Source organism: Oryx dammah, unplaced genomic scaffold (genome assembly GCF_014754425.2).
Source record: "Oryx dammah isolate SB20612 unplaced genomic scaffold, SCBI_Odam_1.1 HiC_scaffold_28, whole genome shotgun sequence".
Taxonomy (NCBI): Eukaryota; Metazoa; Chordata; class Mammalia; order Artiodactyla; family Bovidae; genus Oryx; species Oryx dammah.
The window spans coordinates 82,263,968-82,291,681 of NW_024070212.1; the positions used below are offsets into that span (position 1 = coordinate 82,263,968).

Below are 27,714 nucleotides of genomic sequence, written 5' to 3' on the forward strand. Positions count from 1 at the left end.
ATAGGGTAAATTTTTCAAATCAATTCACAGGGAAAAAAAAATTTCCCCCAACAACTAAATGGTGTAAAAATTGATCTGTACTTCCCCTCTCACATTACAAAGGCTGTCACAGGGAATAAAATGTAACCCAGGAGGGCTGTGGCAGCTATCAAATCTTCCCTGACACACTATAATGTCTGAAGTCCAGACACCAAAGGTTTACATCAGAAAAACTCCAGCATGTAGTGAACAACTCAAAACCAACTATCGACTACGCTATTGATTTTCTGTGGGGAAACCAAGAGGGGAAAAGCACCAGAAAAGATAGAATTTCCCTTTTCTTTCCTCCTCCCCAACTTAGCGGGCTGCCAGCCTCAGGTCTCTTCAGGCTCGCACCCTCTGACTTTTGCATTGCACCTAGCCAGGATGTCTGCCTGAGATAATTCAAGCTAAAGGCATATGATCTCAGTGGAAACGGATTCTCCACCGACTTGCAACACAACCTAACTCAGACCCAAAAGCATTTCTTGACAGAAAGGTACCGGGAGAGACCAGGAAACAACTAGAAAAAGTAAGACACATGTATGATTCAAAAATCATAAGCTGGAGAGTTTATATTAGCTTATCTTTTCAAAGGATGTTTGAAACTCTCTGACTTCTAAAGTTCACAAATTAAACTTGACTCAATAACTGATAGGAAGTTAAGACAATCACGTTTAGAACAGCTTCTATGTATAGTATGGACAAGATGTCACAGATAGACGTATTTGGAAATTAGGAGGCGACCCACCCATCCCCAGTTCCCAGCTAATTAAACATAAAAGTCCAAGTTAATAGAAAAAAAAAAATCTAATTTTTTTCCCTTTCATATAAATCTACACATAATGGGTCATTCAAGAAGCTGAAAGGTAACAAAGCAGAGTGCTTATTTTAGCTCCTTGGGGTCTTAGTCACATAATTTTGAACTGGTTGAGGATCATTTACTTGGATCATTATAATCATATCCTACAAGTATTCTGCCATTTAATTTGTGAAATGCATGACCACAGATCATGTACATGGGAAGAATTATTAGATGCATTCATTTTACTACTAAATTTAGAAATGGCTCTGAGTCATTTAAAAATAATAACAATAATAATAATGATTAATAACAATGCACTTCCATTCTGACTCACAGAGCTATCTCAAGGGGTTTTCCAGCTGTTTGCTAATTAAGTCTCATACCCCTCCTTGCTAGTAGATGAGCTCTGTTAGGCCAGTTTTACACCTGGGAAAGCTGAGACACAGCAGACTAGGAAGGCTAGATCACAATCCAAGAGCATACACAAGAATGTGGGAAACCTACCAAATAATCCACCTTGTGATAGTTATATCTGAAGACAATGATAGAAAAGAAAAAACCTCATAGAACTAATGAAAAAACAAGCAAACTGCTGTTGACTTTGTTGTTTAAAAAAAAAAAAAACGAGTTAATTGTCAAAATAATTAATTCTTTTACTGTTAATATAACCCAACAAAGATGAGGTTCTCTTGTTACCTTTTGGTTTAATAAAACTACTTGAATATTATAAAAGTAGGTGTATATTTTGCAGAATTATACAAACGCTTTTACTTGAAACATGGCTATGTTAGTCTGAGGTTCTTGATAATGGGAATTAGAAATTACCATATCGTTGACTGTTGTGAGGGTTAAGAAGTGCTTTTAACTCATTCATTCATTCATTCAACACTAGGAATGGAGATGAAAAACACACATACTAGGTACCATGCAGCATTCTGGGTACCACGAATACAGCAGTGAACACAAGACTCCCTGCTCCTGGAGAGCTTATATTAGACTGGAGTTGAAGATAAAGTTTCTAGATCCATATTGGGCTTTCCAGGTGGCACTACTGGTCAAGAGTCTGCCTGCCAATACAGGAGACATGAGAGATACGGGTTTGATCCCTGGGGGGAAAGACCCCTAGAGGGGGGCATGGCAACCCACCCCAGCATTCTTGCCTGAAGAATCCCATGGACAGATGAGCCAGGCGGGCTATAGTCCATAGAATCGCAAAGAGTCAGACATGACTGAAGCGACTTAGCACACAACAGATATGTATTAATTAATCCATGCAAAAATGATTCAGCATCTTAGGCACTGGGATAAGGACATGAAAAAGTCATTGGCTATGACTTTATAGGGTTACTTGCTTTGTTTTCGTTTTTTTGAAGGTTAATTTTCTTAAAGTTTTCTCACTGTTGAAAAGCAAAAGAGTGATTGCCAAAGCTTTTTGGCTAGATATAATTAGAGAAATGGACTATATCTGCTATGAACTAAAAAGCACACAGTCCTTGGTTGTGCCCTTCACACATTAATACAACAAATGAATCCACTGAGTCATTTTAAAATAACTGACAACAGGAAAAAGAAAGATGTCACAAAATAATGAGACGGGATGATCAGAAACAAGAAAACTGTCCTTTCTAGGAAAATTCTTCTCCAACAACAGTTTAAAACGTATCCAAATTAGACTCTTAGGCCAGGTGCAGCTTGGAAGCTCTTTGTTAGTCCTAGAACTTTGGGTTTCTTCTATTTCTTTGTATGTTAAAATGCCTATATATCATTTTTGTAGCTAAGGATCACTATTTTTGGTTTGGATATGATAAAGTACATTGTGACAATTCACATCAAAGAAACCATGTAAAAATCATATATAGCATCTGCCTTAAAAGCACAGAGCATACACTGTCTGTGATTTTGTTCAAGGATGTCTTATGCCATATGTTTTGGGACCCTAACTAGCAACACACTCAAGATACACCCTACTCTTCACACCTATTTAGCTGAAGAACTCTCTCCAATGATGATTATGTTGGTGGGTTCTAAATAGATTAGCTGTTCCCATGTCGACACTGATCTAGAAAAAATTACTTCTGTCTACCTGCTTTCCCCTTTTTTCCTCAAAATATGGATATTTTCTGAAATGATAAATATATCCTGAACTGGACACATATTAATTGACTATTTTGGGGTTTCTTTTTATGAGATCTTAGCTCCCCAACCAGCGATCAAACCCACGCCCCCTGCAGTGGGAGTGCAAAGTCTTCACCACTGGACTAGCAGAAAGTCCTCTGTTTTGGGATGTTTTGAATGTGTTTTGAGTCAGAGTTAGAATGTAACATCAGCCCTAGTATTCTGTCACAGATGGGACTCAGGGAGGAAAGGGAAGTTCAGAAACTATATGACTAGGGTAACATCATTTCCAGCGTAGATCTATCATCTACACTGTTAGACACTAACCTGAAAAAACAATGAGTCTACACAACAGAAAACCAATCTTCAATTCAGGGCAGGGTGGGGGTGGGGAGGGGAGGAGGGAAACTCAGTCCTCTTACTGTCTTACAAATGAATGACAAGCTGATAAACTCACTTTTTTTTTTTCACTTTTTAAAATTGATCGCAATGCAATAGTTTCATTCTTTATTCATTAACACACCCTACTTCTGCTGCCTACTATGCCTTTTATCACATGTTGCAACTTCCTCCTCTAGTCACAGCTTCTTTCTTGAGACTGGAGTATAAGGGGAAAAAGGCTTGACTTGGTTCAAGATAGGACCCACCAGGGAGAGAGAGAGAATGAAACATGAAGCCAGGGAAACCAAATGTCACAGCTGTCACAAGTTTGTAGAAAGCTACTATGGACGTCACAATTACGGTTGTATTTCCAGGAAATAACCCAGTTGTGGTCATCTCTAAAAACAAATTAAAAAAAAAAACAAAAATACTGTAACCAAAATGTGTTTTTTCATGTCTTTTAAATAAAAATCCCACTCTGCAAGTGCCAGAAGCCAACATACATATTCAGTCTTCTTAAAGAGCTTGTAAGTCATCCAAACTCTGACCGTTAAAACAGTACAGCTAGAAAGGTGGGAATACGGTCAGCTTTATGATAATACGAAATTTTTTGGTCAAAATGGCTAGATATTTCATCTATTGCTGGGGCTCAAGCTAGCTACCGGGGCCTCTCTGAGGGGTTCACTTCTTTAATATGCCAGTAGTTTTGAAATGTTACGTGGAGAAAAGTAGCCTGATGGGTACTGTAGAGAGACAAAGAAGAGAACAGACATTCCAGCTCACAGAAGAGGGGGCAATCAGAAACCAGAGGAGGCAGTCATGTACCCACATGATGGAAGGATGTATCCACATCAAGCACTCGAAACTGCAAAGCTAGAGTTATCGACTGAGAAACTGCTTTTCAGATTGGTGCTGTTGTTCCCTTGCTAAGTCGTGTCCGACTCTGCGACCCTACGGACTGTAACATGCCAGACTACTCTGTCCTTCACTATCTCCCAGAGTTTGCTCCAACTCACATCCAGATGAATCTAGATTAGGTCCCTGTGAAACAGACCCTTTGAAGCCCTGGGAATCAAGGCAGACTTTCCTTCTGCACACTTTATTTAAAATGAAAAAAAATACTTAAGAATTCAAAGACTGTTTCACATCTCTCACCTATGGCTTCTTGACAGAAGGTAGTAAAGTATGCCAAGTAGCTACTGAAACCAATCTAATGGCACCAGCATTGAGAATACCCTGACACATGGTCACTCAACTCAAGCTCAGAGAAGTTAAGGAACTTGCTCAGGGTCATAGAGCCCCAGGGTTTCCACTGCTAAGTCACTTCAGTCGTGTCCGACTCTATGCGATCCCATAGATGGCAGCCCACCAGGCTCCACAGTCCCTGGGATTCTCCAGGCAAGAACACTGGAGTGGGTTGCCATTTCCTTCTCCAATGTGTGAAAGTGAAAAGTGAAAATGAAGTTGCTCAGTCGTGTCCGACCCTCAGCGACCCCATGGACTGCAGCCTACCAGGCTCCTCCGTCCATGGGATTTTCCAGGCAAGAGTACTGGAGTGGGTTGCCATTGCCCCTCAGTCCAATTCTAAATTGAAATAGCCATTTATTTATTCATAGAGCAAGTATTTATTCATAAGCAGCAATGAGGACATCACTCCTCTGACTTCTCTAATTTCAGTTGGTGACTCTTCACTGGATTCCCTGAATACCTGGAGCATGTTGCCATCATAGGAACTTTTATTATTTTTTTTTTAGAAAATATTTATTTGGTTGTGCCAAGTCTTTGTTGTGGCATGTGGGATCTAGTTCCCTGACCAGGGATTGAACCTGGGCCCTCTGCACTGGGACTGCGGAATCTTAGCCAGTGCACCACCAGGGAAGTGCCAAGACTTTTTAAATAGCAGAGCATTATGATGATCAGCTTATGGTGCATTCACCCTTCACCTGTAACTGGGATTTCTCAAAGTCTGTGAGCTCCCAGCACGGAAATCACCTGGTGTTAAGAAGTACCATCCTTGGTACCAGCCCTGAGTCTCTAAAGCATGGGAAAAGACTTCCTTAACCATGCTCCTTAAGGTATTATTATGTAAACCATAGTTTGCAAATCATTTCTATAAGCTCTTCTCTAGGCAGTCTTTCATCATCAATAGCCAATGCATACTAAGGCATGAAAATAAATGGTAGGCACTCAATCAATGTCTGTGGAAGAACACAAGAGAAAGAAAAAGGAAAGGATATTAAAACAAATAAATAAACAAGCAAATAAAAAGACTGTCCTAAAGACCAGGAACAACATAAAGCAATGAATACTCTCTCAAAGAGATTAGAATTTATTTGGGAAAGACAGTATGCATGCATACTCAGCTGCATCCGACTCTTTGAGACCCCATGTACTATAGCCAAGCTCCTCTGTCTATGGAAGTGTTCAGGCAAGAATACTGGCGTGGGTTGCCATTTCCTACCCTAAGGGGTCTTCCTGCTTCAGAGACTGAACCCTCGTTTCTTGTGTCTCATGCCCTGCGTTGGTACGTGGATTCTTTACCATTAGTGCCACTGTACACTCAATTAAAAGCTTAATAATAATAAACTTTAAATTAATAGTTTAATTATAAACTACAACTAACAGTAATTTGGGCTTCCCTGGTGGCTCAGTGATAAAGAATCTGTCTACCAGTGCAAAGAGTTGCAGGTTTGATCCCTGGGTTGGGAAAATCCCTCGCGGATAGAAAAGGCAACCCGCTCCAGTATTCTTTACTGGGAAAAAAATCCCATGGACAGAGGAGCCTCATGAGCTATACAGTCCATGGGATCGCAAAAGAGTCACACACAACTTAGAGACTAAAGAACAACAACAAAAGAGTGATTTAAAAGTAATAAAAACATCTCCTAATGAATTTATGGGCAATAAGTGAAAGCAAATGTTCAGAAAAATTAGATCAAACTTAGGGGTGATGTGAAGGACCTATGGAGAGCTCCTTGGAGATGGGGCTTGAAGTAGCTTTTCAAAAGAGAAAAAGTTTTACATATAAAGGGAAGCGAGAAGACAGCATTTATATGTAGAACAACAAAAAAAAAAACTAGAAATATTTTTTAAGACCCCTATCATGAGTGGTTTTTTTTTTTTTTAGCCTCTTTGTGCACTAATTTTGGGGCTTCCCAGGTGACTCAGTAGGAAAGAATCCTTCCAATGCAAGAGATATAGGTTTGATCCCTGGGTTGGGAAGGCTTCCTGGAGAAGGAAATGGCAACCCACTCCAGGTTCTTGCCTGGGAAATCCCATGGACAGGGGAGCCTGAAGGGCTACAGTGTGGCGAACAGTTGGACACAACTGAGCAGGCATTCACATGCATGCATTAATTTTTACCACAATTAATGAACTAATATTTACAAGCCAGCAAGTTTGAAATATAGTGCCAATAAAAACTTTTACAACTCTGGAAATTTCTAAAATTGGTTCTCTTTTAAATTTGTAGCATAGGCAGAATACCGGATGATGTGGTACAGTAAAAACATTTTATTGGCATTGAGTTGAGATGACCTGCATAACTCACTTGTGGCTTTGCCACTTATAAGATGCCATCCCAAACTCACAGCAATAAAATTTCAATGTAATATTGCTCTACTATGCTTTACATAAATATGTACATATATAATATATATGGCTTAATTTCCCTTTTAGTTAAAATGGTCTAGTCCCATCACTCAGAAGAATATTTGTGAACTTAGATTAATTAGTGTTTCTGGAATGCCTACAAAATATTAGAGCCACCCAAATGCCATGTTTTATTATTTAGATATAACCTACTGAATATTTACTTCTATAAATTCGTAAGTAAAAAAGGAGAAACAGAAAATTCATGAATTACGACTCTGTTTCTTGTTCTTTGTGGACTTGCTTTACATTTTTCAAATTCATCAAATTCCTTTTTAGCACATTAAACTCTTTAGAGTCCTTCATCAGAGACTGAAAAATCTAGGTCCTGGCCTGAAACCCATCACTAACAGCTGGCTTTGTAATGATAGTAAAGTCACCAACTTCTTTGAAACTCAGTTTCCTTATCTATAAAATGGGGGTGACAATACTTTGTATCGCAGGATGAAATACTCTTTTGTTTTCATCTTGCTCTGAATGTTACATAAGCAAGTCATTTCCTTTATATAATGTTCTTAAAGATTGAGCTGTTCTATACTTTTCTAAAACCCAGTTCAGTCCTAAGCATATAAAGGAATCTGAATAAATATTTTAATGGATCTGAATTTTATACATCTATGATTTTATATCATTTATTAGTTTCAATAAAACATGTTACCTGATTGTGAACATTAGCAAATAAGCTGATGACCTTAACCTAGGCATTTAATAAAGAAATGATTATCACTAACACCATAAACACAAATTATAGCCTAATTCATAAAACTTTATAATTTATTCCTGCAAAAAAACATTAAGTATTTTTCAAACTTCAGCTGTGACATTAAAACTGTGTACTTATATTTTATGCCAGCTATTGTTGAGTTCCAACATGCCAGAAAACTAAGAAATTTTAAAGCAATTAATCCAGAAAAAAAAATCATATAACTATAAAATTATCTCAAAAACATAAAACTTCATGAATTTCAAAATTAAAGAAAATTTTGATAGTCATTTCAGCAAATAATATTGAGCATCCAAGTTCAAGCCACTGTGTTTGATGTTAGAGATAACAATGAATTCCTACCCTACTAGGGGTTTACTAATGGCTACAGTCTAGTGTGGTACATAAAATGAAAGAATTATATACTAAGATGCTAAAGGAACAGGGAAAGTAAGTAACTTTGCAAGACTGTGTCTGCAATAGTCTTATAAATGATACAGTGCTTACACTGAATGTTGTAAGAGGATCTGGAGTTTTCCGGGCTGCAAAGCCATATGGATGGAGAGTAACAGTAGAGGAGGTTCCACGTTCTAGTAACTCAGAACATGCAATGGCACCACTCTGATCTGGCAGAACTGAGGCACTGATAAGGCACAGAACTGGTAAACTGCAAGCATTTCAGCAGAGCCTGATCAGAGTGCTGAACTACAATGTATGCAATTGTGAAAGGTGGAGGTGGGAGTCTTAATGGCACTAGAGGTATGTGGGGTGGGGGGAGCAGAGAATAAAGCATCCTGTTTGGATTGCTGGTAAACACAGAATTTCTATAGTAGGCGCTGGAGCTATTGAAGAGATGTCAGGAAAGCAGTGATAATTCTCTTTGTGGAAATATCACCCTGGCAATAGCATATGGATGACACACAAAGAATGAGAGCAAAAAGAGGAGGCAAAAGACAGTGTAGGTTAGAAATAATAAGGGTGTGAAACTAAAGGAAGCATGGGGTAAGATGGGAACTGACTTGCATGCTAAAAAGAAGGCAGACTTGGCAGAACTTGGTGGCTGATCAGTTAGGAGGCACGGTGAAAGAGGAGTAAGATAGAACTTCCAGGCTGCAACATAAGAGGAGTACGTAAGTGATGAGACCTTCACGTGCCATTCTTTCCCACTCCTATAACCCTCAAGACTCAGAACACCGACTTCAGAGCAGGCCTTTTCATCAATTCACTGCCAAGTTATTTTAAGGTTATCCCTAGATATTTTGTGATTTTTATTATTTTATTGAATGAGATCATTTTTCCATCATAGTTTCTCATTAGAGATGATTAGATGATGAAAACTTATTGCTTGAAGGTATTTATCTTTTAATCAGATATTCTGCTAAATTTTCTTATTAATTCCACATGGTTTTTGTCGAACTCTTTGTATAAGTAGTTACATCATTTGCAAAGAGTGATCATTCTGTCTCCTCTTTTCTTTCTGATTCATATATTATTACATTGGACATAATTTCTAGGAGAACGTTATATAATAATGGTGATAACACTCATCTTTGTTCCTAATTTTAGTGAGGATGACTCAAATATTTCATCCTCACTGATGAAATATTTTTCAGTATGTATGATTTTTTCAGTATGTATGATTTTTTTCTGATGTAGATAATTCTATTATGTTAAGGATATTGTTCTCCTTTGTTACTGGTTATCAAAACTTTTTAAAAATTTGAAATCACAGTTAAATTTTATCAAATCCTTTTTGCCCAAAATCACTTTTAATAATGTTTTTGCACCTGTATCCTATATTTTAATTGAAAATTCAACATTTAAGAATTTTCCAAGAAAATGAGATTGAAAGGGTAATAAATGAATGTTGGGGAAGAAGCAAAGACACATAGCTCCTGATTTAATCATACTTTAATCTTCCGTAGGGCAAGGATGGGGTTTTTAGCACCAAGTGTAGTAGGCACTCAATAAATAAATCCATAAATGATTTTTCATTGAGATGACATCTGATTGAACACTCCATTTTTGCTCATTTGCTCATATAGTTACGTGAAATCAAATAAAGAGACTTAAAAAAAAAAACTGCCTAAGAATTCTATCTAAGGCAGAAATGATGTTTGAGGAGATCTGAGTATAGGAAAATTTGTAAGAGATGGAATATAAATTTCACTGCACTGTAAACACATAACAAATTTTCAAGCATAAACACAAAAGGTATTTCTTTTCTTTAATACATGGTTGAGTAATTGGCTAGATGGGTGATAATGGGGGAAACTGCATAATGGTTTACTTTTCCAAGAACACTTTTTAAGTGATATACTTTTTAATTAAATCTAATTGACACAGAGATATATACATATATATATATATACATACACATACATACATATACACTGTATATGTAGTATATATATATATGAAATTTTTGATTCAACAAAAGAAACAGAAAGGGTCTTGTTAGCTTTTTATTTGCACCCCATGAACGACTTATTTTAGATGACATGGATGAAATGCATTCATCTGCTATATCAAGCACATGTATAAACCTCTTAAATATAAATGATCTGTATCATTTTTCTATATCAAAAAGGGGGAAATTTTTTGTATTATTTTGGGGATATTTGCATTCTTGGTTATTAGTGGGTCCTTTTAAGGTTTTTTTATGGTTCTTATAAAAAAACCTTTAAAAGTTTAAATAATTAATAGCCTTTTCTTTGTCCAGAATTATTGAGCTTCTTGTTGCTCACAAATGTTTTCAAAAGAAAAATTTTTATTTCAAAATGAATGAGGAAATAACCAATGCTCAGGAACCAAGATATGAAAGATGGCTACCTACTGCAGAAAGCTTAACTCATAAGATTAAAACCATGAAACAGGGAAGACACTATGAATATGGCTGTCAAGATTCTTTTGGATTTAAGGTTACGCTGAAAATCCACACATACACATAAAAAAATAAACTTAAAGCCCAGTATTTCTTCCTAGGAGGATACAGGAAAACAAGCAATGTAATGAACATCGCAGAAATTTTAGAATTTTAGAAATGCCAAAAGGCTAAATCTTACAGTTTGTGGACTACAATAGTTCGCTTCAAGCATTAGCCCTGTCACATTTTGGCCACTATTATTTGAACCATACCATCCATTCCTTTTGAACATCTTTCTTCAGGGTAAGTGTTCAACACTGAAGCCCAGCCCAAGCCAAGGATGCACAGATGGGTGGTCACAGCTGCAGCTCCTCTGACAGACTGCAAAAGCCCGCTGGGACACTTCCCCCTGCTCAGTCTATCCATCTTGTAAGCTGGTGCAGCTCCACCTTCTCGGGGCTTTGCTGAGTGTGTCCTAGGACTTAGGCCAAAATGTTACAATTCGAATGGGTCTTATTAGTGGAGTGAAAAATGGGCCCCCAAAATACACATACACAAATGCACGCAGGCACACACATACACAGATCACATGTTTTTCCTGAAATGACTGACAATTCTAGTCAAAAAGAACATTATAATAGTTTTTTTTAAACCCTCAGAAATAGTGTATTCAGACTCTCTTCAGCAGGGTGAATGAGTCAAGTTACTCAATAGAATCCATTCAGACTGATTAAATTGGAGCCAGGCCAAAACAGATCTTCAAGATCTGAGAGATAGTGGTCACTGAGCCAGGAAGAGGGAAATGCCATCCCCTAAGAATGTACAGACCACAATACTGATGGGAAATTATATACTGGCCAGTCCAAGCCTTATGCAGGAATTTATAGCAATGAAAGTTCTAGGCCTAAATCATCACAGCTCCCTTTAGGTAAAACATGGGATGATTAATCTGAGACACCTGCAATGATACTAGAAAAGTTCATTTAAAGATTTTAATTAAGAAAAGACTAAAGTTTTTACACTGAATTTATGTTTACTTATCCATTATCACACCTACATTCCCAAAATGATTTGAGATGGTTCACACTCATGTATTAAATTCACAAATATATACACACACAAAAGCAAATCTAAGGCCATGAAAGAAAAATATGAACAAAACAACAGAGGCTAAGAAGAGAAGTTACAGGGGCAGAAACCTAGGGTGAACTATCTACTGAGGCTAAGAATTAAATTTATCTCTGAGTTTCTTAGGAGCCAAGGCAAAAAAGGAAATTAGACACATTACATAATTCTTATGATCAGATGAAAGAAAGAATACCACCTTTTAGTAGTAAGACTTCCCCTAATGTGACTTTGGTAAAGAACAAACTAGCCTTCAAGGTTCCAACCAGAATTTTAAAGTTGTCTCTTCTGCACAATCCCTGACCTAGATTGCCAAAGATTATGAAATCAGGCTTGATACATAAATTATGTAACAGCAGAACCAATGTCTAAACTAAACAAAAAAGGAAAAACCAAATGAACAAACGTTTCCAAACATTTAAAAGTTAGAAGCACCCAAAATAAAAATTGAAACCAGTGGCAAATATAGTCAACCCAAATCTCAGCAAACCAGAATCATAAAACCCTATCACTGCAGACTTGGGAATAAAATGCTGCTTGTCAGTCAAAGTGTCTGTCTATGGCATATGGGTAAAGGCTTCAGTCTGCTATCTCCAGACTCATCTTATGGCACTGGTTCAGCACCAGTGAATGGTGTTTTAAACAAAAGGAGAGCTCATTCAAAATGGGTATTTGTGAGTTACCGGTCAGTGGAGCTGTGCCGTTTGTCTGAGTGAGAACTATTGGCACGGGAGAAATGAAGTGCAGCTCCCGGCCTTCAGAGTTTCCTAAGCTCTGAAAAGCAGCCGGGAGGTTAAAGCTGGCTGGTCAGAATGGCATACTTGGCTGAATGCACAGCCAGGTGGCTTGGGCATATTGGCAAACAACTGGCAACCTGCCCAATACATATGGCTTAGATTGCTTTGCTCTTCCCATGAAGCCTTCCTAGACTCTTGAGCAAGCATTCGTTTTAGAACAAAATGCATCTGAGTGTTAAATAAAATCTTTTAATAATATCTGTCTGATGTAAAGTCCTTTCACCAAAAATAAAAATAAAAAGATGGGAGGCGTGGTTGCCAAATGCATAAACTAAAGCATTTCTCTTTTTTGGAAGTGGGCGAGACTTTACAGATCCCTTCTCAAGCGTCTTTGGACTCAATCATCTGGACCTTTCAGTTTCACAGGGGTGAAAATGACCCCTGCAATCCCTAGGAAGCAGGGTTAATGTGAAGTTTACAGAAGACTCCCAAGAGGTCAGGCAGTCATGAATTCTTACAGAATATGTAAAAACACAAAGTAAGTAGGATAACTTAATGGAAATGAACACCAGATACATTTTATCAAGGAACAGTATTAAATCTTGATTGACAGATAACACTAAAAGGTGTTAGTATGGTCTATCATGTAAATACATATCTGCAGACTTGTTAAAACACAGTCTCTAAGTGCTAACTGTTGAGGCACATGTTACTTTCCAGGCTTTACCAAGCGGCTGCCTAATGTCGATAGCAAGATGCAAAGGTTTACTAACCCCAGCTGGTCACTGATCTCTTGTAATGCTACCACAGTACCACATTACATATTCCACAAATACTATTTTCCTGCTGGAGTTGGATTTTCTTCTATCATACATGTTTGCTGGGTACCCAACATTTCATTTTTGTTTACAGGGTATCTTAAAAAATATTAACAACTGATACATTAGCTAATTAGATTATATGAATTATTGTCAAGAGCCTGTTTCACTTATAACAGTTTTTAAATGTATGTTTATGGTCTCTGAAGCTGTACGTCATTTATCTAATAAATGTGTTAAATCCTGTGGAATTACTACAGTCTATTTGGTTAGAAGATATAGAGTTGGTGTTGTATTATGTGGTTTGTTTTTTTTTTAAGATTTTTAGCTCAAACACTAAAACAGACTCACCTCTCATACTAATGAGGGCTCAAACATTAACAAATCTAAGATCTCTTAGATACATATTATGATAGAAAAAGAATCATGTATGCTTCTTCAGCAAATACTGAAGACGTCAACTAGATAAAACAGCAAACTTCTTTTTTGATAATAAAAGATAAAATTTCCTGCCACAGTTGTTCCATCTCTTTTCTAGGCAAAAAGATACTAGGTAAATAAAATTTTATATGATGGTTTTACACTGAATATTTACTAAGTTTTAGGCTAAAATCTTCAAGTCAATTTCCTTCTGATGGATTTTTTTTCCCTAAAAAAGACTGGAAGTGATAAAACATTTTTTGAGGCATGGGACAAATTTAGAGCAGAAGTGTACAATGGATTCCTATGTCAGGAATTTTGAAAATTAATACTTTTTAGAAGTCTGTTTCTTGGTAAGCATAACATAATAAAAGAGAGCTTCACTAACAAATCTTTCCAGTGCACAAAATTATGGGATGAAAAGGAGACCTTTTAAAAATGGACTTTAGATTCATATGAAATGACCTTTGTAGCATCACGTTGTCACCACCCTGCCCCTCTCCTCTTGATCAGCAAGTAGTACCACTTAGAGCTTTATTAGAACATCCCTTTGCCAACTTGGAATGGCTCCAGGCAAATCTGTCTTCCAAGGACACAGTTTGAAGTACTTAAAGTAAATTGCAATGGACTGGATGGATGGGGGCCACGGGAGTGGATAGCCAAATCAAGCAGCATTGCTTGAGATAAAGCCCCCCTCCAAGAGGCACTTGGTATCCAAATGGAGACCAGAACATATTCATTTTTAAGGACTCCCCTCGAGCAGAAAGATGATTTTTACACCTTTATAAGGAACCAAAAATCCTAAATTTCTTCACTTAAAAAGAGTTTTTTAAAAAAAACAGACTCAGGGCATAATTTTGCAAAGTGTGTTTCAGGGGGATTCACAGGAGTTAAAAACAAAAAACAATTCCACTGACAAATCTGGGAACTGCTAAAAGTTCTCAGACTCTTTAATAATGTATATCATGACTCCTCAAGAGAGACAATCGTATGCGTTTATACTTTAAATATATTTCATAATAAAAACCCCAAACCCTATTTCCATGGAGTGTAAGATGCAAATATTGAAACACATATTTTGGTTAATATAAAACAGTATAAACAGTAAAATGTTTGCTGTTTAGTTGCTAAGTCATGTCTGACTCGGTTGTGATCCCACTAAGTGTAGCCCACCAGACTCCTCTGTCCATGGGATTTCCCAGGCAAGAATATTAGAATGAGTTGCCATTTCCTTCACCAGGGGATCTTCCCAACACAGAGATCAAACCGAGTCTCTTACATTGCAGGTGGATTCTTCACTGCTGAGCTCCTGGAGCTGTTAGATTTAAGTAAAATTGTTTACAATTAAATTGAATAGCTGAATCCAAGACAATAAACTAACAAAAATATTTTTTAAAACAAACTGAAATTCTTTAATAATTACCCTATGTTAAGCACATTGTCTGACCTTATTGTTCTATTCCTCAGTAAATAAAATGTAATTCTATTAGTGGTAAAAAAAAAAAAATCTCTCTTCATCTCCACAAAAGTTCTACCTCAAGCATTTCTCTTCATATTAGGCAAGAGTCATCTGGTAATTTGTAAGTGGAGAGGCCAGTTTTCAAACAGGGTGATTTCTGATTATGGGCTTTAAATTATTTATAACAAAATTTAATTTTCCTGGAAGGTTCCTCTGATGAAGGTTTAGATGATATCCTTGGAAAACCTCAAAGTAAATGTTAAGAAAGTTTAGCACCTTGATTCCCTTGATAATGGCCAGAGTTGTCTGAGAAAAGAATGCTAATCTGAACAAACAGAGATACAGAGGACGGAGTAGGGGATAATAACTATCATTTTAAAGAAAATTACTGCTTAATACCAAATGAGAAATCCATACTTTCAGACCAAAAAAAAAAAAAAAAAATTAAACAATTCTGGAATTACGTAGAATCTAAGAAAAAGTAAAAAAGTGATTACAGAAACTTTTTTTTTTTTTCAAAATATAATTTGAAATGTTTATCTTAAGTTAAATTTTATGGAGTTTCTAAGTAAATAACAATCTCATTTTATATTTTCAATTCTTGTCTCTCAAACTTGAAAAAAATGTAAATCTGTACAGGTAGAGTGTCAAAATTTAAATTATGCTTCTCTGCATAAGTACAAGGAAAGGCTCTTCGGCTCATAGTTGCATGGAGTACCCTTCATGAAAGCTACTTTAGAAAAGTGATACAAGAATCTGCTTGGGTTACAGTAAATTTTCCTGGTAAACATTTGTTCTGCTTTATTTTTGCTTTTGGACTCTGCCTATTTCCTGCCCAAAGGCTAGTCTCACCTAATGGGAATAAAGGACTTATTTCTTAGTTCAAAATCCTGAAGAAAATGTCCTTAAATGGTGTAATTTTATTTAACTTAATTTTAAAAGAGCTGCTGTTTAAAAATTCCAGTTAAAAAGAAAAATTAAACAGTTCTAAAAATAAACAATATTTGGTTAAATAAATACACAGATTTAAAGCATATGGGTAAAAATGAATGTTAGTGTAAACATACGGCAACATTTTTTTCCCTTCAAACAATCTCAGAGAATAAACCAAAAAAAAAAAAGTTATTTTGGTTTAAATTGTGAAGCCATTTTAATAAGTAATCTTTTTTACTCAACAAAAAACATTTGTATAGCCTCAGAAATCTGTTTCATTTCAGTCTTTGTGTAAAACTGCACATGAAAAGTATATTTATAAAAGAAATACCAGACTTGGAATTATTTATGTCATTGTAACATACATATAATAAATGAGAGCTCACTGGAGATATACATATCTTACATACATAAAGGTTGAATTTTATCTTAAAACTTACACTAAAAAGTATTCTTTTCTAATCAAATCAGATTTTTAAAAAAATTTAAAAAGTGTTATTTCACTAAGGTTTTCCATAATGCTTTTTAAAGTATAGGTACTGGTGTGTTTACCTACACTTTAGCAAAACAGAATCTAGCTCTTTCCCAGATGTGCTACCAACTCTAAAAACACACCATTAAAGTTAGTAAGTTTTGAAATATACTGCTCTTGGCTCAGGGTACAGTTCTCTTCCCGTTCTAAGCTAAAGGAAGGCGATGAGGACTCAAATCTTAAGATTCTGGTAACATTCACCCCCAAAATTGGTAACTACAGCTATATAAATTTGCATTTAACAGATGTTTCCTGAACGCAAACAAACAGGTTGAAAACATACTAATGAGAAGCAAAGGCAAGGTACATAGAAACCCATTTCAAGACTCTTAGGGGTGTATTAGAAACCTCAGAAGCAAAATGCAAATCACTTCACTTTCTTTGCAATCTGACACTTTTGGTTTTATATTCAATATTTTACATCATTGCTATCAGAATGTTCTTTGAAGGCATTGCTTCTGCCAGAGAAGTTTAGAAGACACAGAAGAAACACACAAAACTTTTAAACTTCTCAGTAACAAGAAAGCCCATACTATCAATTTCTACAGTAAAAATTAAACAAGTAGATCATTTTAAAACGTCTTATACTGGTGGTGTTTGATATAACTTTCAAAAAAGTGTCTTGTTTTAGGAAAAATTTCAAATAAAAATGTTGTACTGAGTTCAGAACGCTTTTGAAGCCCAGGGACCAACTGTTCAATTTTAACAAACCAACAATGTCTGTTCATTTTGCCCAAATCTTTTCAGCTTAAATATTCACAATGTGCCATTATTACCGAATCATTATCTGCCTTTAGCTCTGACAACAGCATCATACGGGCTATGAAAGGCTCCTTTCTTCTCATGATTAGTCCCTAAAACATTTCCTCATCTTACAGTGCTTTTCGACTTCCCAGAATGCACTGCTCAATTACAGTGCTGAAATTAACTGTATGCCACTCTTATTTATTGAGAAAAGAATAATCAAGTATTCCAAACCGTGTCATGGGTTGCCCACAATTTTATATCAAATTTCATATAATAAAAATATTAACCCTTTCCAGATGTCAAGTTTTTAAATCTACTACATGTTTATCTTTACTTTCTGGGCTATATCTTACCAATAAATCAGCAGTTTGGATTTCTAATGTTCTTTATAATGTATAGGTTTTACAATGAATTTTACGTGTTCACTGAAGGTCTATTTATCCTTAAAATAAAGATCTGAGTTTTTAAAAGTTTTTTCTTTTTATTAGAGCCCTCATTAAACTTAAATTCCTTCTTTCTTTGCTTAGGAAAGTAGGATTTCCTTCCACATCTACAAATGCGCAGTGTGGAACTGCTGCAAATTATCTTTCTGAAGGCAGGAAGTAGAAATAAATAAAAGTCCTGAGATTAAAGTATAGAAATGTTCCAACTCCACAGTAATTGTGTTTATACCACTAGATAGTACCTCTTCCTCCACGATAATAGTAATCTTATTAAACAGAAAATATGAGTAATCTTTTTACATATGCTCTTCTAGAAATAAGTGTGACTCTAATAGGTATTATTCTGAACACATTATAAACTAAATTTGCCAATCTTCAAATATTACTAAATTGATTATATTTAGGATAAAGCTAAATTCAAAGCACTTAGAAAATTTAAAAATGGATTACATATCAAACACTGCAGTTAAAATATTACTAAAGGATATGTGTTAGATAAACAAAAACAAAAAGTGCAGAAAACAATGAAAAGGCTATGATTGTACACTCAGTGCAAATACTCGTATGGAAAGGAATGGGAATATTTAACACATGTGGATTTGTATTTATTTGTTTTATACCTTCAGCCAACAGAAGAATGTAAATAAAAACACTTTTTAAACCTCAAAGATACTTACTAACCCATGCATACATTAATCATTCATACCACATGATTATTGTTCAGTATTTTCTGCAATAACAAATTGGAGGGTGTGGGGTTATTGTGGGTTTCAGCAAACCACATTCTATTTAGGCAAAGCCAAGTATTAAAGAAAGGCCTAACTTGCCAAACCAAGATAAATACATGCCATTATTATGATTACATAAAAGCCACTGTTCTCAGTGTTACAATTTCTCTTATAATTGGCACTATTATAATTAAATGGATTCATATGTTTACAATTCTTCTTTGAATTGTAAAGTGATTTAGCAATGATAGTGTCTCTAATTTCTTTTAACTATACTGACAGACTTCACTTAATCAGTGGTCTAAATACCGCATTGCCACAATAAATTAGGTAAATACCCAGTAAGGCCTGAATTGCTATTGAGTTTAAGTATGTTATAATAAGGTAGCAAGTAACTTCTCCAAAGCCTGCTGCTGGACTAGCCCGCAAACCCACAAATTGGAGGGGACTGGGCAAAGTATTCCAATGGTATTTGAGATATTCTATGATGAATACAGAGGAACACACACACACAGTTAAAACCCCAGGAAGTAAAAGGTTATTTTAAAAAATATAAACATTAATACTTTGGATTTTGTAATCCCTCTTCTTCCTTAAGATTCAAGAAATTTTCACTTCCCATCTCCAGGGAGACAGTGGCATAAAACATGCTCCCAAATTATTGGTGGAAAATGCCAACAGAATATGCTCTAGTTTACAGGCAACCCCCCAATGGAAGCTATCATACACTTCTGTTAGTGAAAACAATGTGAGATAATTGGTAATTCCTTAAACATAAGATAACTTGTAAGTTTAATAACTAGATTACTTAACATGTCAAAACTATATAGCTAACAAATGTTTAAAAGCAGTTTTTAAATAATTGAGGTTAGCAGTTTGAAAACTAATTCTTTTATGAAGTGTACAAATAAGAAAGCATAAAGGAAGGAATTAATTCCATATCACTTAGTTTTGTCTAAAAAATGTTTTAAAATCACAATATTGCTTTTTAAAAAGAAATCTAAAAATACACAATCATGATTGTGCTATATGGATATTAATCACCATATTAATTATAATAGCAAAAGGTTACACCCAAACTCAGTATCCAATGCAGAACTGATTTCACAAATAACGGTCCATTCATATAAGTTCGGAGAAGGTGATGGCACCCCACTCCAGTACTCTTGCCTGGAAAATCCCATGGACGGAGGAGCCTGGTGGGCTGCAGGCCATGGGGTCACTAAGAGTCCGACACGACTGAGCGACTTCACTTTCACTTTTCACTTTCATGCATTGGAAAAGGAAATGGCAACCCACTCCTGTGTTCTTGCCTGGAGAATCCCAGGGACCGGGGAGCCTGGTGGGCTGCCGTCTATGGGGTCACACAGGGTCAGACATGACTGAAGCGACTTAGCAGCAGCAGCAGCATATAAGTTAGTCTTTAAAATGATGCTGAAGGAGAGTATATTGACAGAAAAGGTGTTTGTGATAATGCACTAAATTTTTTAAAAGGGTTTTAAAAATACATACATATATTCAAAAGCCTACCTCCCCAAGTGGCAAAATTTTAAATGGATTTCCCTAGCTGATTTTTTTTCCCCTAGGTGATTTTGTTTTCTTCTTTTTACCAGGGTGTCTAATGCAAATTACGATGATGGCATATAAATTTAATAATGATAAACAGAAGTAAGCGTCTCTTGTTTTTTAAAAAATGTTATGACGCAAAACACTTGTGTTCTAAGCATTTAAATCACTCCTATGAAATTCAGTCTTCATAGTGAGTGTATTTTAGAAATGTTAGCAATTTTTTTGTGTGGTAGTGGTAATCACTACTTGCTAAACCTCTGCTAAATTCCCAAATGCTACAAGAAAGAAAAGTTCAGAAAAACAGTAGACACAGACTGCTATTAGATTACTACCATGAAATTCTTTTACAGAAAAACTAGGTAGAAGGAAAACTCTTAAAATTTAAAAACTGTCAAGAAGTAGACCAGGAACTAGAAAGATTGTGTGGCCTTGCCAAAAGATTCACAACTTAGTTAACACTCCTAGTTGAAAAGTTCATGATCATTAGGCTCAGGTTTATCTCCTCCCAATGTTTTTCTAAGTAACTTATTTGAAACAGAGTTTATTAGAAACAAGAAAAGTCAGTAATATTTAGGAGAAATTTAAAACAAACAAAATATAATGAATATGCAGTATTAGAACAAAAATAGGCTTTTTCAGTTTTATGTTCTCTGACATTCTAAATGAAAGAGAACCCCAAACTGGTTTGGTTTCCAGGTTTCAATGGAGACACCAAATTTCCAGCCCAAAGGAGGCAAAATCCTTCTAAATCCCCTAAAAATTCAAAATCCTTTGAAAAATCTTCTGAAGATGGCTATAGAAAAACAGCAATTCTACTGCGAACACTTTTGTTATTTACATAGTACTGGACATAAAACTGTACAGGATCATGTGGTAAGCAAAAAGAATACCCAGGTGTGTGTTTCTATTTGATATTAATCATTTTTGACGTTGGAACACTGACAAAATTACTGAATTTCCTTATTCTCTCTCATTTATTCCTCTGGATTAAAACATAGCTAACAAGTCTCCAAAACAGTACCCAAGTGTGTACTCTTAAAGCAATGAACTAATTCTTGGAGCACAGAACGGTGTATTCCACATAACAGTTGTTTGATATTTATACACTGGGTGGATAAAGTGAATGAATCAAGTTGGAAGGCAAGTCTACAGGAACCACAAGAATTGCATAATAGATGAGAGAACTCTACCAGGTGTATGAACTATGCTCAGAACAAAGTAATCAGCTGGTTGAGCTGGCAAACACCACTAAAACTAACTCTTCAGTGTTGCTCTGATTGTATTATTAACAATGCTTAAAACCCAATAGACATGAACAAACTTCAGCTACAAAAGGGTTACATCAGGACATGTCCAGTAAGGCTGGACAACAACTAATTCTCATCGAGGAAAATACAACCTTACTTATAACTCACAAGTTTTGATCATTTCAAGATATGTTTATATCATGATGGGTCAATTCAACAAACTAAGAATTTGCTAAGATCCTGTACTGAAGATTTTCTCAAACTGGCCAGCTATCTGCCAAATGGGTTATCCCTAATTTTCCCAGCTGTTAAGTGGAATGCGTGCGTGCTAAGTCACTTCAGTTATGTTCAGCTCTTGGCAACCTCATGGACTGCAGCCCACCAGGCTCCTCTGTCCATAGCATTCTCCAGGCAGGAATACTGGAGTGGGTTGCCATTTCCTCCTCCAGGGGATATTCCTGACCCAGGGATCCAAACGGTGGCTCCTGCATTGCAGGTGGATTCTTTACCTGCTGAGTCACCAGGGAAGCCCTGTAACCAGGATATTTCAGTAAGACAAAAGGCTTCCGGCTGTGGGTTTTTAACCAATCTGAATCTTCCATAAATTTTTCCCCCTCCCCAGTCCCACAGAGGGAATGAAGAACAGATGGAGCTAATCTTTCTGGCAATTATAGACTTTTCATACATACATAGAAAATAAATAAAATCACCCCAAACTGAGGTTCACGGTCCAAGGTGTATTCCACACACCATGATTTGTAAGATGATCATCTTAATGTCACCCTTTAAAATGCTTTAAAAAAAAAAACCTCTCATACCTTTAATACATGGTGTAGAAACACAGTACTATTATTAAATCACAATTTTCACATTTTGGGAAAAACTATGTACAAAGTAAACAGTTGAGTGAATTGTCCATCCCTGGTTTTGGTATTCTGCTTGGCTAGGGCAAACTGTGCCTGGACTTTCTATTCCTGAGTGCTTGAGAATATCTCTATGGACCTACGCTCATAAAGGCCCAGGTTCCACTGTGATAAAACATTTAACAAGCTTAGCCCAGTATACAGTAAGTCTTTAACATACATCAATAGCAACATTTATGTTCTCAGGCCAAAAAATGTAAGCAGAAAGTCATCATGATGATCAGTATTAAATATTTTGGGTTCCCTAACGCCTTGGAAATGATGAAAGCCACACGCTGGCTTCCCAAGAAAACACATAAACTCACAAACATATACCATGTTGTCAGTTCAGGGAGTTCTCAGCTATCTTATAAAGCCAGGGTATGAATGGAGTTGAAGAATGCCCACTTCAGTCAAAGTGCCAAAGAACTGATGCTTTGAACTGTGGTGTTGGAAAAGACTCTTGAGAGTACCCCGGACTGCAAGGAGATCAAACCAGTGAATCCTAAAGGAAGTCAGTCCTGAATATTCATTGGAAGGACTGATGCTGAAGCTGAAGTTCCTATACTTTGGCCACCTGATGCGAAGAGCTGACTCATTATAAATGACCCTGATGCTGGGAAAGATTGAGGGCAGGAGCAGAAGGGGACGACAGAGGACGAGATGGTTGGATGGCATCACCGACTCAATGGACATGAGTTTGAGCGAGCTCAGGGAGATGGTGAAGGAGAGGGAAGCTTGGCATGCTGCATCCATGGAGTGACAGTCAGACACGACTGCGTGACTGAACAATAACAACAACATTTCAATCAGAAGACTCCCAGAAGAACTTACATTTAAAAATTATAAGATGTTCAGAGACACAGAGGTAAAGAAAGAGTCCACACTACATTACAAAAAAGAAGCAATAGCTCATGTATAAAATCTCTGTGTTCATATTTAGATATGGGTCTCTGTTTTACTTACTTAGCATTAATGAGGTAAATATGTTTGGCAAATTCTACTGAAGTAATGAAACACATAAACATTCCCACCACCAGCTTTCCTCCTTAAGCTTTTGCTGAACAAAAAGGAAATTAACATTTACTAAGTATCTTCAATGTGCCAGTATCTGTGCCTTAAACACTTTTTAATATTACCTCATTTTTTTCTTCATAACAATGCCACAATATAAACACTGTCAATACCCCTTGTAGAGGCGAAGAAACTGAAGCTAACAGATGAATAGCTGCGTGCTTGAAGTCCCAAACTGCTTAAGTGGAAGAGCTCAGACTGAATACAATGTTAGATTTTAAGTCTTTATTGTTTCATTTATGAGTTTATAGACCACTGAGAGAGAGAGAATACAGGGAATATATGTTTATTCTCATTTTAATCCTCATTGAGTAAGTCTGAGAAACCTTTCCTCTCCAAAATAAAGGTTATTCATGTAGGGGATGTGGGGCAAATATTTCATATCCTCCTTTGACCTATGCCTCCAAAGTCCTATTTCCCAATTTTGAGTTTTTCCCAACAAGAGCTAACTCGGGTCCTCTGGGACCACCTCTTCCTGACTTTAGCTCTGTCATGGGTTATTAACCTAAACTCATATTCTTGAATACCTCCTAACACACAGCTAAAGGAAAGCTACAGAGAAAAAATTGTATAGATCTCTCAACCATAAATTTTTAAATTATGTACAGTTCTCTTCCAGGCATAATTATGTATGTTAATATAGTTCATACAATAGATTTAAGTTATGTCAAAGTTTAATCAACCTCCTTTCTAGAGAATATCTACACAGACAATTAAACAAAATAGGACAGTAAAGATTATTGCTACACACCAATACCGAAGATCGTACAAGAAGAATTATTCTGAACCCTTGTCTCAGGGGCAGTTAATTTGCCTGAGTAATCAGTCCTGTCTTGTTGAACTGATCAGCTTTAAAAAGCTAAGATGATCATTCAGTTCAGCTGAAACACTGAAACTTTTCCAAGTTTCAGGAACCAATTGGAACAACTTTTATGTTTCACCATGACACTACCTGCCATCATAACAAGAAAGAGATGCCTTTCTTTAAAAGTCTTGTAATTAGCTTAATATTTTGTGTGTGTGTATGTAAAATTTAGGGCTTGTGGGGGTGGCAGGCAAAAAGTGGAACCCAAGGTACTGCACTGGGCATCCAAAAAAAGTCAAAAGCTTTTGAAGATGCACCTTCCAGGAATGGATCAGATGATGATGGCACTAGGTTACTGCTTAACCTCATAGCCGTTCGAGAAATGTGAACTATATATCACTATGAACTGCGTACAGTGATGGTCCACAAAGGCCCAGACTTTCTGATGGAGTGAAAAGGAAATGAACCAGGAGGCTACTAAACAAGATTTAATTGTGCCGAATATCACTGTGTGCATATACCAGCATCATGCGAGTTCATAGCCATTCACAGTTCTCCTTGCTTGCATTTGATAGCAGCAATTGGGAGGGGGTTATCAAGTTCTTGGCAAACAAGCCATCAAGGACATCAAGGGTTTGTTTAACCAAAGCAAGGTACATGAGTAATGACCACATGTACAGAAGTTTGCATTCTCATGGGCTCTTGTTCAATTAACCTGTTTCAGTCAGAAAAACCTTAGCAGAGCAGAGGGCAGGATCTGATTCCACGTCATGTGGAAGAGGGATAAACAAGTCTTGAAATACTTAGACCATCATGTTACTGAAAAAAGTTAATAAACAGTGATTTCGTAGTGACCTGATTTGCACAGGCAATAAGAAAAGTCATCTACAGGTCAGATACTATCAACCTTGTTCAGCTGCAGCTTGATAGATGAGGAGCTGATTTATCTCACCTACTTGAATAAGTTACATTTCTACAATCATGATGATGTGTACTTTAAAAGCCTTTTATAGTCAGTGGTCATGTCTGGGAAAGACCTTATATTGGTCAGCTCCTGAGGAACTCAATTTTTACCAATGGGTTAGTCTGATTTTTGCTCTGGTCTTTTAATTTCTTACCTAGTTCCAGATGTATCTATTGATGCTAACTCCTAAAAAGTGACAATCTCTTGCCTTCAAACAGTGGGTGACTTTAATGCTTATGTGTGCAAAACAGAGAAACGTGGAACATGCTTATCAAAAACTGATAGCATTACACAATCAATAACTGCATGGACAGAGCCCCATCAGAATTTTCCAGCTGTGTTACATATAATGGATTATTCATTTAAGTGAAATAAAGGTTTTATACCTCAAATTACAGTATAATCATTTTTAACAGTTTATCAATGTTGAAGAATCCATAAAATGTAATTTTAATTCTATTCATTAGAAACACATTTTAAAGCAACAATACAAATTCTTAGATACAGTTTTTTTCAATTTTAAAAAGAAATATATTCATGGGGACTTCCCTGGTGGCCCAGTGGATAAGAAGCTGTACTTTCACTGCAGGGGGCACAAGTACCACCCCTGGTTGGGGAACTAAGATCCCACAGTACTGTGCAGCAGCTTGGCTGAAAACAAATAAATAAATAAAAATAAAATTACATCTTTTAAAAAAAGAAATATATTCGTGAAGAAACATCTAAATTTTAATAAGTACTTCACCATAGGCAGGCCCACATTGTCTGTTAAAGTCTCCAGACATGTCATAGCACTGTCTGGTATAGGGAGGGGAAAAGTGCCTCTCAGTCTTTGCAGTGCTTTGCAAACTTCATTATAACAAGACAGCAGTGAAGTGTGCAGGAGCTAAGGGAGTTTATGAGAGGTAAGGCCTGTTTCACAAATTGTGCTGATTTTAGCAGGCAAAGTATATAACTTCAATGCCATTTCCTATATTGGCTATAGCAGTATTATAAAATATGCATTTATAAAATGCATCTTTATTTCTGTTAGAATGCCAACTATGAGATAATAAAAGACAGAGAAGTCCTCAGAAAGTTAGACTTAGCTACAGTATGTGCACGCGTGCTAAGTCACCTCAGTCGTGTCCAACTCTTTACAACCCTATGGACTGTAGCCCACCAGGCTCCTCTTTCCATGGGCAAGAATACTGGAATGGGTTGCCATGCTCTCCTCCAGGCAATCTTCCCATCCCAGGGATAAAACCTGCATCTCGTATGTCTCCTGCATTGGCAGATCAGTTAAGTACTTTAGGGAAAATCTCTTAAATTCTCAGAGCCTCCATTTTATAATTTGTGAAATGGAAGGTGATGTTGATAATAATGATAATAATAACAACAGACATTTTCCCTCAGGGAATAAGGACAAAGCTCAAATAAAATAATAAATGTAGGGCAGTTTGCAAGCTGTTAACTGAAATGCAAAAACAATTTATTATGAGCCCAACTTTTAACTTTCATCAGCCAACACTGGTTTTTCATCCTGATTCCCATTACTGAAATCCTACACAAGATATTAGGCAAACTCTTACTCTCTAGGATTTTCTGTTTTTTTCTTGCAAGGCTAAAGTTTGTTAAATTTAAGTGGTTCAATCCAAACTGGACAAGCAAATTTCAGCAAGAAATATCCTGATAAACTCTAGCAGAACACAAGAGTAGACCCATTCTGACCACAAATTAGAATCCTTTCTCTCTGATATGATCCATGAATTTATATATTTTAATCATCCGTCCATTCAGGCCTAGGGGAGTCATGAAATGATACCCTCCATACACCTGTAAGAAAACAGTAACTCAATCATGGTTGACCACCCAGAGATTTAGATTTGATTCGGGGACACCTCCAAACTCCCATAATTCCAACAAAATGCAGTCAGTGGTGCTTTCTTTAAGTCAGGTAGGTTACTAGCTTGATTCTTATTCTCCTGGCATCCACCCTTCCCTGCTAGAGTCATGAAGATATGACCAGGTCCCAACATGTGCCTGATGGTTGGCAGGGGGATGCGGCATCATCTGCGTGAAGCATGAAGAGAGCAGGAGCTGCCAGGAAAAGTTGGGTAACGTGCACTCTGACCATATTTCAGGCTACCCAAACTGCAAGGCAGCTGGTAAATGCTACAGGGAAAACGGAATTTTACTACTCCTTTAGGAAACCCCTGACATCCTTTCCAAGACACTGCTTTCAAGCAATAATAAATATTCAACATACAGCTATTTGGTATCAGGAGCATTTTATCCAGGGAAATCGGTTAAAATTAGGATCACTGAGGCCTGAGGTTCTTCTAACTGAGGTTCAATGTGGGTAGGAAACTACACCCAGGTGTTAGTGCAAATAACATATCATCAACTTGAGATGAAAATGGGAAAGAAAAAGACATAGCTTGAAAGAAACAGGAAAAAAAAAAATGAACACGCTTACATACACTAGCTCATTCCAGGAGACACAGGTCTATCCCACAAGAACACGCATCTTCACAACCTTCCTCTCCTGGACACTGAGATACTCACACACTCACACATCATAACCACCACACCACACCTCTAACTAAGATCGTATTCAAATCTGGAGTATCAACACAGATACACTGATAGACTCAAATATCAAAGGCCCACCAGAAGTTTCTAAGGATCTG

At 36.6% G+C, this 27,714-nt stretch overlaps 1 protein-coding gene across 4 annotated transcripts in view; it reads right to left on the bottom strand.

Moving 5' to 3' along the window:
* The window catches only part of NFIA (nuclear factor I A), a 408,349-nt gene that overhangs the window by 239,280 nt on the left and 141,355 nt on the right, over positions 1-27,714 (bottom strand). The gene's annotated exons all lie outside the window — the stretch shown is intronic.